At 46.1% G+C, this 12,293-nt stretch overlaps 1 protein-coding gene across 1 annotated transcript in view; it reads right to left on the reverse strand.

Annotated features, from left to right (window-relative positions):
• RERE (arginine-glutamic acid dipeptide repeats) overlaps positions 1 to 12,293 on the reverse strand; it is a 370,885-nt gene that overhangs the window by 108,407 nt on the left and 250,185 nt on the right. The window lies entirely within an intron of this gene.

The following is a 12,293-nucleotide window of genomic DNA, read 5'->3' on the forward strand; positions in this document are numbered from 1 at the left end:
GACGGTGGCGCGACTCCTGGTCCTGCAGCTCCCTGTCCTCTGACGGCAGGCGGGACGGCGACAGCAGCGGTGGCGCCGCAGGCCCAGGCACTCCTGGCCACTGTCCTGCAGGGGCCTCAGGGCCAGGTGCCCACAGCCGTCTCTTCACCTGGGCTTCGCACAAACGGGGCACGTGCGCGTGGCGAGCCGGCTGATTTCGCTTCTCCTCACCCTTTCCCCGAGGGAGGCACCATGCGGTCCCGTATCTACCACGACCCGGGCCTTGCTGAGTGCTTAGCCACGTCGCTGCAAACCAGGCCCGAGCCCAGAGAGCACGGGACTCTGTCATCCCCTGCACAGTCCACCCTCCCTGGCTCCAAGGCCTAACCGTCCGGGTCCTTGTAAAAGACACTACTGCCAAGAAGCCGTCCCAGATGTCCTGCCATCGCGCTCCGCACACCCACAGCCGCGTGGGGAGCCTTCGCCTTCCACCCCTTCGTGACTATTCATCAATACCTGACCTGTCCCAGGCCTTGCGCAGGGCACTCACTGGGGATACAGTGGAGACCAAAGAAGTACAGTCCCCGCCCCCCCCCCCCCGACTCTCAGTTCCCAGCTGCCTGCCGGTGACCCAGGGAAGCCTTTCTGTGTCCTGTTTATAGTCACCACGGGGTTGGCACTCGTGCCTAGGAGGAGACTTACGCAGCTACAGCTGCTCAGTGAGAGCTTGTCATCTCGGACTGAGCTGAAGAGCGTTCGTTATAAAGCAGCAAAGGACCAGGGAGGGAGCCCAGTCTCTTGGTTTTCCCCTGTGGACCTGACAGCCCCACCACTATGTTTGAAGTTATTAAAGTGAATTTTGAAAACCTTTTTCCTTCGAAGGCCTTGAGTCCAGTGCTTCCTTCTAAGCCACTAATTTCTCTCACGAAGACCCTTATTTTGGCCAAGGGGCCAGTAGATCTGGCAAAGCAGAGCCGAGTATCAGAGAGAGAAGACCAGTCCCGTTCTCAGCGGATTCTAGCCCACCCACCGGGGAGGCAGCACCCCCCCACACACACACCACCCCATGCAGGGGCACAGCGCGCTGCAGGAGGAGCAGCGCAGAGCTGCTAAGGAGCGCGGCCCAAGCCAGGCAGGCTTCAGGGGGAGAACTGCGGGAAACGGTTAAGCTCCAGAGAGCAACAAGCAAGGGGGACTTTCCCAAGTGGGGGTGCAGCCTGCAGAGGCCGTGGGCTGGGGGGCGGGACGCGCTGGGAGAAGGCTTGCAGGAAGTGCTGACTTTAACATCTAAGTCATCTTCGCACCTTCAGTAGGTGAATGACATGCTGAAAACCAGAAGCCAGAAGATACCACCGTTCTAGAGGCTTCTGTGGGAATTACAGGCCAGGAGCCTACTGCAGTCACCAGATCTGCTTCAGGAAAAACAAGCAGCCCGCGTTACCAGCTCCCCTCTAACGCGCCCTTGTTTCGTAACTAGCGCCGAGCAAACAGCTGCCAGAAGCTCTCTCCTTTATTCCTAAATGCCTTCCAAATGCTTGCCTGCCTACACGTAGTTCAGCCAAAATGTACCGCCTCAGAGAGGTTCCGCCCAGCAAGTAATTTGTACCCACGGCTCAACTCCGGTTGTCACAGAAGGTCTACATTACGCCAGCCTTCTCAAGCGGCTGCTTATGAAAGCGTTCCCCATTCCTGCTCCATGCTCTGCCAAGTCCTTCATAATTCAAGACAAACGTTCCTGGTTCTTTTTAATATATTTTCCTCTTTTTTATTTTTGTTTTTGAATTTTCTCTTTAAAAATTTTAATAAGCCAATATATATTTAGCTAAAAAATGTATCGCAATAATAAAAACCAACCCCTAAATACCTTATTGAACAGAACTATATCTTATCTGTGTAAAAATGGAGGCTAATAATTACTAACACTGTTAATAATGATACAAGTGAGACAAAAAAAGTGTGTTGGTGTATCTTGAGGGCCTAAACCGGAAACGGTTTCTCTCTTTTACGTTTATACACATGAAGGTTACTGTAAGATGAGTAGGTAAAAAGTACAAAAAAAGGTGAAGAACCTTTTAAAAAACATTCAAAAATCAATTCTTACAACAAAGCATTTCTTAATCATATGCAATTTTCAAATATAAGGGTTTCACACTAAGAGATACATTTATTTTTGAGCAGGACTAGGACCCCAGGGAAGCAGACACTGGCATTAGCTACTACGTACAGGAACTCCCACATATAGAATAAATGGCAGAAATACTTTGTAGGTCCAAGATACAAAGAGGTAGCAACACCACCCATTAGAGAGAACTGGCTGCATCCAATGGAAAAACTGTCCAAATATGAACTAAGGATGAAAGACAAGAAGCAGGCTTCCTGGGAAACTGCCAGGACCCAGCTGTACCTGAAACCTACAGAACAATCACCAGCGCCCCTCTCCTGACAGCATGCAAACTCTACATGAAATTAAAGGTCCCTCCCCTGGGGCCTCACTGCTCCCTGCCTTCCTGAATGCTCCTCCTGTGGCTCACACCGCACTGTTAGAGGATGGGAGCCCACTGTGACCAGTGTGGACATTCCCAGCCTCCACCCCTTCTGGGACTGCCAGCTTCTAGGGTACAGAACCAAGACGTAATTCATTTTTGTATCCCCTAGAATCTAACACAGTATTGGCCTGGCATTACTATGCATTCAGGACAAATTAAAAGTTCCTTGGCTACGTGAGTATCTCTGGGATACTAAGATGTTAAACTTGACAGAAATCACAGGAATTATTATTTAAATGTAATACTAACAGCTTGTAGAAAACACTCAATAATCATATTCCGACTGCTACATTCTTCCTCTTAGGTAGCACGACTGTCAGACGTTTTGGTCTCAGACCCCCTTACATTGTTTAAATCACTGAGCAGCCCACGTAAGTTGTGTTTTTGAGAGGTTTCAAATATTTATTATTTATTTATATCAATAAGCTCATTACATATTAACGCACACATTTTTTTATGAGAGATGACTGCACTGACACCAAACAACTCGGTGACAATAAAGGCACTGTTTTACGTTTCTGCAGACCTCTAATGGGAGACAGCTGGGTTCTCTCTCTGCCTCCACCTTCGGGCTGTCGCAACATGTTTTCGGTTAGAGTATGAGGGAAATCTAGCCTCATACAGATATGTAACTGGAAGAAGGAAGAAGATTTTAATACCTTTTTGATAATTATGGATATTCTTTTTCGATACTACACCAAAACTCAACAAGTGATTGTTTCTTAAAGGTTTTTGCACAATGTGAATCTAAAACCTTATTAATAACCGTTTGGACTCTTTTACATTAAAACCCACTAGTCTGTCTTGGCCTTTGGATGGATCTTCCACCCAGACATGATTTTGTAATGTCATACACTGGTGAGATGTTTTGGAGTTCTTCCAAATATCACTAGGTTTTGTGGGTCTTCATCGATACAGTTCAGTACACAATTTAAAAAAAAACACAATTAATATCCCACCCATCTCCTAAGGGAAGCCTGGAGGTGCCCAGAGGTTGTCAAGCTCAAAGTGGTGGGTGCCGTGTTTCCAACACTCTAATTTTTATTCTGAGGCTCAAGTCTTAGCATTGGCAAATAGGACCAGCTGTTTTCCTTGAAATGGCAGGCTTATTTCCCCCGCTTTTGATAAAGTACCTGCCAGTTGCCCAAGTCTGGATAACCACAGTTTGTCTGTCATTCTTTAAAATGAACGTGGTGCGCCCGAAGCCACCAAGACAGACCATCCGTGCCCTGTGGCACGCAGCAGAAGGCCTTGTCAGCTCCCGTTTCTTCACAAAGCATTACGAGGACAGACCTCAAAGGCTGGGATTTGATAAAATTTACAACTGAATCCACAAACCACACTCTGAGAGGTGCTGCGTACGATATTCTGCACTTTAGAAAATATCGGCGGCTACAATCCAAAAGGCCCATAACCCAGAAATTTCAAGGGCTGTCCTTCAATTAGTACCGACAATAGCTAACAATTGAGTATTTTATATCTGTTCTAGGTACTCTACAGTATTATCTTATTTTATACATTAACCCATATCTTGACATTAATGGAAGTATCCACAGTGACAGTCACAGAAATCCGGGTCTCAGTCTATCTCGTGCTTAAACTACGCAGCTGCAGGAAGGGTTCTAGATGCCCCACAGCACCGCTTAATTCTCAGTGGGTGCAGGCAACACCAAGGTGGCCACCAATTAAGGAAGAAAAACCCAGAACAAGGACAGTGTAAACCCCAGGAAGGCCAGATAAAGGGTACTAGTATGAAAAAGAGACCAGAGGCGGACGTCACACCCCAGGATAATGCAGGACACATCTGGGTACACCTTTATCCTTGACCATGGGTTTTCACCGACAGCACCTTAGATTCAGGTATCTCCTAGCTGTATGATAAACACAAGCAAAACAGTAGTGCTTTCTATGCCAGGTATACATTATCTCATTATTTCTTGTGAAGCAGCATCTCCACTTTATAGAAAATAACAGTACTAAACATAACATCAATGAAGAATCTAACATATACACTGAACAGCTGCATTTCAAGCTAAGCAAATTCCATATATTTTCTTACCTAATCTTAAGGATGAGCTTGGTAAGGTAGATGCTACTATTTATTACCTGTCCAGATAAGAAAACTGAACCTAAGAGAGGTTAAGAAATTGACAATGATCACGCAGCTAATACATGGAAAAACCAGGATTCAAACTCAGGTTTAGCTAACTCCAAAGTCAGCATTTCTAGTCACAGTCCCATAGGCAGAGCGGTTAAGGTACCGAACCAAACTTGTACAACTAATTAAAAACGAATATAATCACTATGAGAAACCACATATTTTCTCTAATGCAGTTCTACGTTCATTTCAAGCACTACAGCAAGACAAAATAATCAAACAGGGTTTTTTTCAGTTTGAAAATCATGTTAAAATGAAAACCTATAGAAGCTAAAGGCCAGTGTATGTGTCATTATGACAATGGCAAGATTACAGAGACGGAGAACAGACAGGCGGTGGCGAGGCGCCAGGAATGGCGAAGCAGAGGAGGAAAACCTCTGGCGACGGACCACATCTGTCGTGGCAGCCACACCAAGCTACGCTGGGATAAAACGGCACAGAACCCTACACACTGCCCCGACGCCAATGTCTAGCTTTTGAAACTGCACGCGTTACATACAATGTACCTCCCGGGGGAAGGGAGAGGAGGGTGCGTGGGGGCACACTGTAGCATCTTAAAAAGTCAAAAGAGGTGCCTGCGTCGGCATTAGGGACAGACTGGGGATAAGAGAGCACGTCAGACGTGAGAAAAACTGACTGACAAACAGACTCCCCCAGACACACCGCAGACAGCCGGACCAGTAACTTGAAGGAAGAACGCCACAGCTCGGGAGCAATGAAGGCGGGGTCAGCCCAAGGCCCAGGTTCCTTTTCTCTCCGCGTTTACTAAAGAGGAGCTCCGGTATGGTCATTTTTTTTGATAAATCTTTAACTGTGGATCACATTAAAAAAAATAATTAAAAAAAAAAGGATTAGTCACTGTCCTCACCAGCAAGGAGGAATTTCTCTGTGCGGCTAATATCAATAATATATGCTTTTCGGAACAGCTGAGATTCAGCCCCCTTCACTCTACAAATCCGTGCTCTGGAATATGAAAAACAGGCCCCCGGAAGCCAAATGAGAAGAATGACGGTAAGTCACTGTGTCTGTCCCTTTAGTATTAGAAAATAAAGAAGAAGAAATTCCCGTATATGAAATCCGATACAAAAGAAACCGGTGCAACAAAGCCGTATCCATGGCAACTACAACTTCATATTTCAGGCCCCTTCAGCTGCAGCGGATTAAATAAAACGACAAGATGTTCCCTTTGAAAAGTAACCTGTTTCCATGGAAACATTTTAGTCTAAGGAGTAAACAGGCAATGGACGGAAAGGAGCAGGAAGCCTGCAGCTGAATATCACAAAGGGAGCCGCATCTGTGCCAAGGAGATGAGAGGGCTGGCTGGTCAGGCACGGGGGTGTGTGTGTGTGTGGGGGGGGGCCTCCCTGAGAAGAGCCTGTGAGCTGGCAACAAGAGCCCGCCCAGAGTCACTTCTTCATCCTCATGGAGGGGACCGACTGAATGAAGGAGGCAAGGGTCTGTGGACGTCCACTCAAGGCACCCAAATATCTCTCCGTGAGCAAAGTAACTGCCTGAGACAAGGACTTGAGTCTCTGGGGGAAGGAGAGGGATAAGGACATGGGGTCCAGGGGAAATAACATCAGCTGGGAGGGAGAACAGAGGCCTTTTAGATGAGCTGGCATGACTTCCCATCATAACCCAGACCTGGACCCCGCCCCGCACACGGAGTGTGACAGCAGTGTGGCCTGTGGTGCATTCCCAGAAGGCTGGGCCTCGTAGCTCTCCAGTGAAACCCCTGCTCTGTGGCTGTGTCACATGTGAATGGGTCACTGTGCAATCTCCCCGTACCTGTCCTTCAGGTCGCAAGCTTCAGACAACAGATAATTCTTATCTTTTCTGCACTGTGTTGAGTTAAGCAGGAAGACTGACACGAGGTCAACAGAAAGAACACCAGAAATTCTACTGCCTTGTTCAGAAAGCGACCACGGGAATGGATTGTGGGTCAGAAAAGTACACACAAAATTTTAGGAGAAGAAAAAGGCCACTTATCAGAATCCCTTCTTTTTAGAAGGGCCGTGAGCAGGGGTGAGAGAAGGACGACCCAAGCAGTGCACAAGGTTTCTCAGATTGGCCCAACCTGAACACTATGTCTGAAGGAATCTTTAACAAGTCTGCGGTTTCTTTAAGGTCTAACACAGTATCTTAAAAATGCACATAAATTTTGTATTCTATTCCAGAACATATTCTCATTCATTTTAAGGTAGAAAACATTTTCCCTAAATTTGAATACAATCCCCATGTTGTGTACATCCTACCAGAATGCCCCGCGACAGTGGCACCCACGACTGGGAAGGAGGAGCTGCCAGACATACCTGCGTCCGATGCGCAGGTGCAGGAATAAGGAGCACAGACCTCAGCGTCAAATGAACCTGGATTAAAATTTTAGTGCCAAGGTTTTGCTAGTTCCAAGTATGACCTTGAGGACATAATTCAATCTCTCATCTACGAAATGAAGTGCGACACGGCTAGTGTGCAAGGTTGCTGTAAGAGTAAAGACTGGTCCATGGAAAGAAGTGGGCGCCGCTCCTGCTGCACAGGAGTCGTTACTACCGTCAGCGCTCAGTGCTGGCAGTAGTGGGAACAGAGCTGACTCCTCTGAGCTCCCACGGCACCACGCATCTCTTCCTTAGCCCTTATCAGAGTCCTGATTTTATATTTATCTTGTGTAATTATTTCTTTCAATGGCTGCCTTGCCCTTCAGACCAAAAGCACCATGTGGGCAGGAACCCCGCTGTATCGCAGAGCCCACTGGCACTCACTAAATATATTTTAAATGAATAAATGACTCCGATATTTTAACTACATCACTGTTTAGCCATATATAACTAAGCATTTTGTTACAAAATTAAGTCATCACTTACTCTGAAACAGGTTTGATAAAAGGACGCAGCAGTATGTATTCAAAATAATAATTTAGAAAGAGGAGAGAATCAGTCAACAATTGAACAAGCTAATGTTCCACATTCGAACAAAGGTCAGGACAGGAACGTTTCCGAACCCAGAACCACAATACTCTATTTTCTCAGATGGAAGCCCCTTAGAGGCCGTCTGTCTGAGCCAAGCTCCTGACCCCACAGAAGAAACCAAGGCTTGGGGAGGGGGAGGTGCTCTTTCAGGGTCACAGGACATTAACTGCAGAGGAGTCAGGCCCCAGAAGCCGCTCCCCCTCCACGGGATCCCCTACAGACCAAATTCAGAGACCAGGCTAAGATTTTAGGCATTAGCCGGGTATAGGAACAATTTCCATGCCGACAGTAAGATGCAGTAAATGTGGCGTTTACACAAAAAGATTTAGTATCAGGAAAAAACGGTATAAAATTTAAACAACATGTAAGAAAGAATCTGGTTTCCAAGTGCTACAATGACTGTACTCTGGCTAAGTGTCCCATTTGCTTGTCACCTATAATAGTACAGAATTCAGCCTCAGGACGAGTCCCGCCTGCCTGTGAGAGCCTTTCCTGCAGGAAGACCGTGAGAGCGCCTGAAGGCAGGGCACTGGGCGTCTCACCGAACGGACAGAGCAGGCTGGATGACCCGTTTTGTTTGGAAGCGTCGATGTGCATCAGAATTTGGTGTAAGCTTGGCTTCCATTATAATCTCATAGCCAGATCGTGGGGTAGTAACTAATTCTGACCTCAATTTCTCTGTGGCCACGGTTCTCTACCGAGTGGAACCTGAGAGTCAGACATGATAAAATTAGTCTTGGTCAGTTAGCGAAAGTGGCAGAAACGCAGTTGATCCTTCAACAGCACAACGGTTAGGGGTGCCAACCCCCACGCAGTTGAAAACCCACATATAACTTCTGACTCTCCCCCAAAACATAACTACTAATAGCATGCTGTGCCTGGAAGCCATAAACAGTTCATTAACAAGTATTTTGTAGGTTCCACGTATAAAGGCTGTATTTTTACAATAAAGTAGGCTAGAGGGGAAAAAACACCTCGTTTGTCTGGCCCCGCCGCTGCCATGCAGGGACACGCAGTGTCTCTGCCTGCGGCCTACGAGTCCATCCCACCTCAGGCTCCTCAGGGGCGTCACTGTCATATCCAGCTGCAAAGAAGGAAGTGGCTCTAAGGACTACAGCTCGACAAAGAGCTGCGCACGCACGCGCACACGCACACATCTGCCTCTTTAGAAAACAAACTTATTTAAATCCCACTGTGACTGCAATAATTCGTAAAGTAGCAGTATTTGAAGAGTAAGTTGATCTCGTGACCAGAAGTGCTGCTGGCTTGCTGCATATTGAAGTCAAACTTTAAAATAAACAGAAATGGACGGTCCCCAGAAAAAAGAGGGACTTTGGACCACGTCAGCAGGTCTACAATGCACATCTAAACGGCACTCTGATTGACCATCGCCTTATTGCTCCTCACTCTAGGGGTGAGAATACCGGGGGCCTGGGAGGAGGACCCTGTAGCATCCCTGGTGGCAGCGCACGCATTAACACACACACACACACACACACGTTATTAGAGAAAGCGGTAAGAACAAAACAGCACTGAGTGCTGAGCGTATCCAATGTTATACGATGTGCAAGTAAAGCTTCTACAAAAAGTGTTCAAGAAGGACACAGAAAAATATAAACACCTGAAGAAAAATGGAGATCAGTAAATGGTGGTTAAACATATTGGTCACGAATTTACCACAATTCCTGATAATTCTTTTTTCGTTAAATAGGTTGACCAAAAAACACACGTTGTAGAGAGAACCACACCTACAAGAGATTGTAGAGCTGTCCTTTGAGTTATTAACAATAATATACTGAGTAACTATATGCCAAACACTTTCATATTGCTTTCATCCAAACTTAAGAACATCTGTGAGAAGTATTATTTATCTCCGTATGACCCGTGAAAAACCTGAGGTTCAGAGGAGGGAAGGAACTTATCCAATGTCACAGCTGGGCCAATGTCACTCACTGGGTGTGGAATGGGAACCATACCGCCCAATTCCAGATCCAGTCTTTTCTCTTACCACAGATGCCACTCACACATGCAACACGCTGAGGCTGGAGGCCCACCTGTCGGGCACCCTACTGGGCACTGAGGCTGGGACAGACACGGCCCACGGCCCAGAAGCCTAGACTAAGAGGGAAGACAATCAATCCAAGAGCACAAACACATGCATAGTTCAAACAACTGTGAACTACAGAAATAATGTCTAATTATCCCAACTGAATTAGAGTAAACTATTTTAGCTTAGACCCAAAGTATGCATCAGAATATATGTTATGAGACTAGATTTCCTTCCTTTCAGATCTGCTTTGAAGATCTGTTCACGGCCTGTATCGCTTGCTGTCAGAAACCGCTTATACAGACAGTAATCAGTTTGGGAGGAGAGTCGTGGCCATACACTAATTTCAAATCTCCCTTTAGTCCCCATCTCCTCTTTTCTGTCTCATTCTGTCACACGTGTGTTGTACAGCTCTAGAATGAATGCCTCTCTGGTGGAAAGACAATGCAGTTCCATAATGACCAAAAAGTAAACTGGAAAAAGAAAAACGAACTCAAAAGTATAAAGGACCAGGAACAATGAACTGGAGAATCACAGACACAGTGGATAACAGCTCTTGAGTGTATCAGTCTTCTGTCGTACAAGCTAACACACCAGACAAGAGTCTGGAAGTGGTTGGACACAGACCCACCTATTCTATGAGCAGATTCACAGACTCTGCAAAACTTATGCTGACAGAAGAACATTTTACATGTGACCCAACCTCAGATTCTGACTCAAGATTCTAATATAATGGTAAGAAAAGCCAAGATCGGGACAATATTTTGGTAAACTTCTACTTTTGTTCTTTTAGAAACATATACTCTATATTCACTAATACTTCCGGATATTCGGAAGTGCAACAGGAGGGGAGCATTAGCTAAAATGAAACCAACTAGCATGCTTTCAATGTCCAAGCAACAATGACCATAGACAACTTTGCCAACCAAGAGAACAACTTCCCACATGCTGTTCCTTTACCTTTACCACCTCCAGACAAGCGCAGAAGCCCTACACCAGGAGATGCCTGGCCGCATATAACATTCCCAAAATATTTTCTCAAGACGGGAATGTATAGAACAAATGCCTACCGCCCAAGAAGTAGCTCTAGTGACTTCCTTTATTGGATCTGAAATGTAGGCATTTGACTCTTAACAACAAAGGGCTCCCCTAGATCACCATAGTAACTACAGGGCCTCACCTCTCCACAGGTAGCTGCTCTACAAATACCATTTGTGTGAAGCCAGACCAGGCCAGCCAGACAAGAGGGAGGGGAGGACCCTGACCAGAGTTGATTCAGCTGCAAATACAGCTCCCTGTTCACATTTTATTTACTAAATGTAAAAAACCAAAAAGTGTAAGAAGAATTAAAGATCCTAGAACAGAAAGGCAGTTAGACACCTGTTCCCAGCAAGTATTCTCCTAAACCAAGTCAAGGGTTTTCTAAAATAACCCTCCGACTCCAGGCCTGTAAGGACCCTGGATGTGAAGGGCAGCAAGCACTGCGGTACGCAGTTTCTCTAAAGAAAGGACCATTTTAGACTTTGAAGAGTAAATGTGCTTCTAAATAGAGTGAAATAAGACAAATTCCAGAAGCCCCACTTATGGTTTGGGGGGAAATGGGTATCTGCCCCAAACTTTCAAATACAATGTCAAATAAATACAATCATAATGGGAAGACAGCGCTCACACGAATGAAAAAAAGATTAAAAACCGGTAACAAATGTGCTAACACTAAATTATCCCTCTATAATTCATGTCCTTAATCACAATCCCAAAACTGAACTTGCTAGGAAGCCAGACCACACCTGAGCAATATTTTCAGCGTCCAGAATTAACTATTAGCTTTCCGAAACCTTTCTATCAGAACCAGGGGCCCCCTCTTGTTGTTCTTTCTTTCCAGGAGGGACCCCCCCCCCCGTGCCACACTATGAGGTTTCCAGTTGCACATTCGTCTATAGCCGGTTTCCTGTCACCGTCACAAATGCACAAAACAAGTGTCACTTCAAATTTTTTTCCAACCTCCTCAGAAGAAAGGAGAAGAAGAAAGAGGAACAACTAATACAATTTAAACCCTCCGACTGATCATGACTGGCTCCCTCAGCAGGCCACGGTGACAGCCACCTTTCGGAGCCTCCTCTGCAAACAGGACACACAGAAAGCGTGTCCTCCCAGGAAAGAGCAGTGTGCAGCCCCGCCACGCAGCAGGCATGAGCGTGGCCTGGCCAGCGCCCCCACCTCAGCAGGCACCCACCTCTCTCCTACGGGACTGGCAAGTCCCGCAACAAACACACACACGCAAGTGCCACCCTCCGCCGAAACACAACAAACCAAATACCGCAGCTTCACCCTCTAACACGCACGTCACTGCATACAATTTCCTGAACTGCCAGGAAATTTTCCATCAGCTCCAAAAGGAAGAAAGGATTGCTTCCTTTTGAAGCAACTAACAGCAAAAAGTGGTGTGACATGACCTTCCATTCTTTAGAAAAAAAGAAAATCCATTTTAAGATGATACTGTTGCAGCCATAACCTACAACTGTCCCCTGCACACACCAGAATGTGTGCACTAGTTCATGTTCAGACTTCAGGAAAAGATCACAAGAACTGTAATTTGC

The sequence above is a fragment of the Furipterus horrens genome, unplaced genomic scaffold, assembly GCF_987537825.1.
Source record: "Furipterus horrens unplaced genomic scaffold, mFurHor1.1.pri manual_scaffold_3, whole genome shotgun sequence".
In the NCBI taxonomy this organism is placed as follows: domain Eukaryota; kingdom Metazoa; phylum Chordata; class Mammalia; order Chiroptera; family Furipteridae; genus Furipterus; species Furipterus horrens.